Genomic DNA, 6,000 nt, shown 5'->3' with positions numbered 1-6,000 from the left:
AATATGCAATCTAAAGTGACTTTCACAAAGGATTTGATCTGTAGACCAAATAGCGCTAGTAGGGTGTAGTATTGGTTCATAAAGGTACAGTTTCCAAGAAAAGAAGATATAGTAGCATTAAAGGAGTGTGACACAGACAAAGGAGTCATGTTAGATAACTAATACATAAGGTTCAAGTGATGGACTTTCAGGCAACATAAACAAAGATCCATTATGCATGATGGTGGACGGGGGAATGATAGGATATAAAAGAAACTGAGCAACTGCTGTGTCCTGATTTAACACAGAAAAACACAAATATATGTTTGAGACCTGTGACAATAACTAAAATGTGGGGAGGTGAATATTCTACTAAATGAGCCTTCCAGAGGATAGGAAACACAATGAAGAAGATACGGCCAATGACCTCAATTGTGGAGGACATATTTTCTATGATATCCTCAAACTGACCTGAATATTGAACCAATGCATTCAGTTTATTAATTAGAGCTTCAATTTGCAAATAGTATTGAGGGTCCCATGACCATTCCAGTACCTCCCAAGATAGTGTACCATACCACTGTTGTTGCACCAGTTCCTTACTTGGTCAATGGGTTATCCAGCAGTCAGTAAAGACCTAGCGTAATATCTTCCATGGGAACTGTAACATGCACACGTTGAGCTGCTTCTAGATTTACAGAGACTATCTAGTGATTATTAATTAGCATACATTTTGGTTGTATACAAAATAGTCTGAACATGGCTATACAAAGCAGACAATGGGCCAGATAGATCAGTATGTACACCAATTGGTGGTGAAGGGATAATACTAGGAGGGGATGAAGGTAATAAGGGCAAAGGTGTAGGAGACAGAGGAAACCAGACTTGAAGCATGTAAACATAGAGATCATCAATATTAGATTCCATAACAACAGTTACTATTGAATTTGATGGAAGGAAAAATTCCTAAGGGCATATTCTTTTAAGAATGGAAAAAGAAGGGGGAGGGGTAACATATAGATAAAAGCGGTGAAGTTCTCTGATTGAGTGATTCAAGGTTTTTGATAAAACTGAGAGATTAACATTAGTGTGTAGGAAAAATTTAATATAGGTAGGCTCATGGTCCAAATGAAAGTAGTAATTTGATTTGGTAGAGGATACTCTATGGGCTCTAGTACTTCAGGGAGTCTTTGTGTACAAGCTACATACCATACTTCTGAAGGCAAAAAGAAAGGAGATGCATCAGGTATCCCAGTGATTGGATTGGATTGCTTTCAATGGAAATAAAACTCAGATGTCTCTGTCATCCTTACTTCCATTGGACATTGGTACAACGAGCGAGGTGATTAAATTTGCGGACGATATGAAGTTATACAGAGTAGTGAAGACACAGGGGGATTGTGAAGATCTGCAGCATGACATAATCAGGCTCGAGAAATGGGCATCGACATGGCAAATGAGGTTCAACATGGATAAGTGTAAAGTGATGCATGTCGGTAACAAAAAATCTCATGCACGAATGCAGGATGTCCTGGGCGGTACTTGGAGAGACCTCCCAGGAAAGAGACTTGGGAGTTCTGATCGACAAATCGATGAAGCCATCTGTGCAATGTGTGGCGGTGGCGAAAAGGACGAACAGAATGCTAGGAATGATTAAGAAGGGGATCACGAATAGATTGGAGAAGGTTATCATGCTGCTGTACCGGGCATTGGTGTACCCTCACCTGGAGTACTGCGTCCAGCACTGGTTGCCATACATGAAGAAGGACATGGTACTATTCAAAAGGGTCCAGAGAAGAGCGACTAAAATGGTAAAGGGGCTGGAGGAGTTGCTGTACAGTGAGAGATTGGAGAAACTGGGCCTCTTCTCCCTTGAAAAGAGGAGACTGAAAGGGGACGTGATCGAAAGATTCAAAATACTGAAGGGAATAGACTTAGCAGATAAAGACAGATTGTTCACCCTCTCCAAGGTAGGGAGAATGAGAGGGCATTCTCTAAAGTTGAAAGAGGATAGATTCTGTACAAACGTATGGAAGTTCTTCTTCACCCAGAGAGTGGTAGAAAACTGGAATGCTCTTCCAGAGTCTGTTATAGGGGAAAACACCCTCCAGGGATTCAAGACAAGTTCCTGGACAAGTTCCTGCTAAACTGGAACGTGTGCAGGTGAGGCTGGACTCATTTAGAGCACTGGTCTTTGACCTGGGGGCCTCCATGTGAGCGGACTGCTGGGCACGATGGATCACTGGTCTGACCCAGCAGCGGCAATTCTTATGTTCTTATGTTTCATTGCTTTCAGTAGAAGTAAAATCCAGATGTCTCAATCCATCCTCCTTTTTCTGGAGTCATATAGTAACCCTAAGTAGGGTTACCATATATCCGGAAAAACCTGGACCTGTCCTCTTTTCCAGGACTCTGTAGGAAGTCCAGGCAGCTTTTTAAAAGTTCTTGTTTTGTCCGGGAGGGGAGAGGGGAGAGAAGGAAGGGGGGGGAGGTAGCAATTTGATAAATAAATGCCTGCTGTGCATCATCACAGAGACACAGCAGGGAACCGGCAGCTGCACAAGAGAGAAGAAAACAAGAGACGGACTTAAAAATAAAAAAAGAAAGCTCTGAGGGGAAGATTTTCAAAACCCACTCTGCCTTTAACAATGGTCGCTAAACTGGTTCCAGCCGGTTCAGTGTGGATGTATTCTACCAGCCAATTCTCAAAAGGGCTCACCGTGGTCTTTTCTGAGCTTCCTGGCAGACTCCAACTCTGCCATGCAAATGTATTACAACAAGCTCATTAATATTTAAATGAGCACTCCAGGTGATTCTCTATTATCGCTGGGTGATTCCCTAACATCGCTGTCCTACATTTGCGAGCAAAATTTTCCGAGCTGAGCTGTTTTAGCCTTACTTTTGGTCAGTGCCTGAGTGTTGATTGGCTCAGGCATTGACAGAAAAGTAAGGCATGACAGCTCAGACCTGCCAGAATATTTTGCCCCCTCCTCTGATGCCCCCGGCAAGAGAGATGCCCACTCCCTCCCACCACCACCATCAAGCAACCCTCCAACACATACACATCCCTGGCAGCAGGAGGGATGCCCACTCCCTCCTGCTGCCACCATCAAGAAACCCACCTGAGACACACAACCCAACAGTGGGGAGGATGCCCACATCCTCCTGCCGCCGCCAGCAAGCACCACTACCCTCCCCCCGGCAGCAGGAGGGATGCCCACTCCCGCTGCTACCGTCAAGCAAGCCAGACATCTCATGGCAACAAGAGGGATGCCCACTCCCTCTCACAATCATCATAAAGCAATCCCTGACACACACGCACCCCCATGGTAGCAGCAGGAATGCCCATCCATCCAGTCACCACTTTTGTGCCCCCGAGAAACCCCCCTCCCCTACCCCTGCTCCCCTACCTTGTTCACAAAGGACAGCTAGAGGGATGCCTACTACCTCTGACCAGCAGGCCCACCTCGTCAAAATGGTGGGCCTTCCCCTCCCCAGTGCATCCCAGGTTGCTTAAGGCCCAGTTTGTCCGGGTTTTGGAAGACCCCGAGCTCAGGGCCACGTCTGGAGGGCCTCTGATCATAAGCAGATGCGATACGATGATGTCAACACATGCATGCAATGTCATCGTGTCGCATCTGCACATGCACGGAGGCCCTCCATATGCAGCCCCGAGCTCAGAGAAAAAGACGAGGTTTGTGTGGGGACGGGGCTAAGGCAGAATGTGGCAGGGCCACATGTCCTCCTTTTTTAATGAGGAAATCTGGTAACCCTATGCTGGAGCTGCAAGTAATTGGTACAGGGCACTGCCCAATATAGTTGAGGCCCATGCCTAGGGGGCGGAAAAGGAGATCATGCTGGGGGTGCTAAATTTAGAATACAAAGTACACTTTTCCACAGTATCCTGCTTGAGAAGCATTGGCTAATTTGTCCTAATTTCCTTTTCCTCGTGCTAGTGGCAGCCATTAGTTTACTACGTCTGAATGCGTCAGCTGGTGTGGCACTTCTGATGTATACCCTGCAACGCATTCTGAAACAATAGCAACACTGGGATCCTTTTATTAAGGCACGCGCTAAACATTAGCACGCACTAAACGCTAATGCATCCACAGACTATAATGGGCACGTTAGCGTTTAGCACGCACTGATATTTAGCGCGCGCCTTAGTAAAAGGACCCCTCTGTTACTCCAAATGGTAACAGAAGGTGGATTCTCATGTTCCCTACGCATGTCTCCTGCTTAATATGAAATGGCCGCTGTCCTTTGTGTTCTGCTGCAATTTTGGACATTTTATTAGTTAGTAAGCCATTGCATACTTGGGTCTGTATAAAGAGCAGTGCAAAAGTTAATGCACCATTGACGGTGATATTTTTGTTGTTTAAACACAAAATAAGTCTTCTTAGTATGCTAAATGTGTGTCTTTGGTGTCAGAGTCCCCAAACCTCCATGAGATGCTCTTTTGTTTCCAGCGCAAACAACAGGGAGTATACTCAGACATAAGTGCCGCCTTCTCTGCCAGAACAAGATCAAAGCTTTCACAATAGCAAAATTGCAAGTAAATGAGTTCTTCCCCCCCCCCCCCCCCAATTTGGTTTGTGAGCTTTTCATTTGGAGAACTCTTCCAGTTCTGCACTTGTCATTTCCTGCCGTGCCCTATTTGATCGTCCTTTTGTGAAAGATAGCACCTTACTCAGAGATGAGACACATGACATCATCTGTATATCCCAGCAGAAATACTTGACGTTCTTCACATGGTGTGATGCGGTATATACTTTCCCATTCATTTGGGGATTGATATTTTGCCAGAGGTGCTCAGAATTTTGCGGATCACCACTGGCATTATGCCCAGAAATTTAATGCCAAGACATGACCAAGCTTAAATTTCTGGGTTTGTGGAACTGACTAAAGCATAGCCAATTAAGTGCAATATTAAAGGGGCTATGAGGCACCATATAAAGATAAAACTGACTTTTATGCGGTCCTATTTATGTGGTGACCTTGGCTGGTTAAGTGGTCAGTATTTGCATATAACTAGCCAAGGGCTGACTCTGCCCCCCAAATACCTGGTTTTGAGTTCAGCACTAACTGGACATTTTCAGCAGAACTGACTGGTTAACTGCTATGGGAAATGATCGGTTCACCATGAACAAGCGATTTAACTGGTCTGTAGCTGTTTCTGGCTGGTGGGATCACTTTGAATATGGAACTCCAAACAGAACTGAACGACGGGTGTACTATTAAATATAGGTTCTGTTAGGGGTTCTAATTAGCTTAAGAGGGTTAAAAAGGATTTGGACAAATTCCTGAAGGAAAAGTCCATAAGCCAGTTTTATGATGGAGCTGGGTTATAAACCGCCCAGTATATCGAATAGTGCAGTATAGAAACTGAGCAAATAAATTACGTACACTTCCACCTCCGTAATCGCAGTTATAGGGGAACAGTATGGCCGCGAATACAGAAAAACTGTGAATAACTTTTTGTATGCTATTCGCGGGTTTTCTGTAAAAAAAAAAAAAAACAAAACCCTAGAAAAGACACAAAACCACAAATAACCTGACCCATTCCTGTGCGGCTGTAAAGGAAAGTGTGGGTCTGGATCCTGAGAACCGCTTCCAGAACACAGCGCAGGGCTACCACTGCACGAGGGAGAAAGCAGTAACCTGCTGTGGTTTGGCGGGGGACTTCCGGATCAGACTGCGCGCCTGGTGCTGGCAAATGCCAGGTACAGAGTCGGTGCGTGTGCACTTGGTGGCGGGCCGGGGCCTCTTGGAACAGTGCTGGATCCTGTCAGTTCATTGGCCTCTGCCTTGGCTGCAGGTTTCGGGTGATTCCTCCAATTAACTTGTTTCAGTTGATATGTATTATCTTCCATGAAATTGAAGTATCATAATTCTTTACGGTTCCTGTAACTTACTCTTATCCTGTAATGTAATTCTACTGGAAATGCCCAGATATCTTCTATATTGTAATCCGCCTAGAACCGCAAGGCACAGGCGGAATAGAAATCCCTAATGTAATGT

The sequence above is a fragment of the Geotrypetes seraphini genome, chromosome 1 (assembly GCF_902459505.1).
Source record: "Geotrypetes seraphini chromosome 1, aGeoSer1.1, whole genome shotgun sequence".
NCBI lineage: Eukaryota > Metazoa > Chordata > Amphibia > Gymnophiona > Dermophiidae > Geotrypetes > Geotrypetes seraphini.
Note: the sequence above shows the minus strand (reverse complement) of the source record.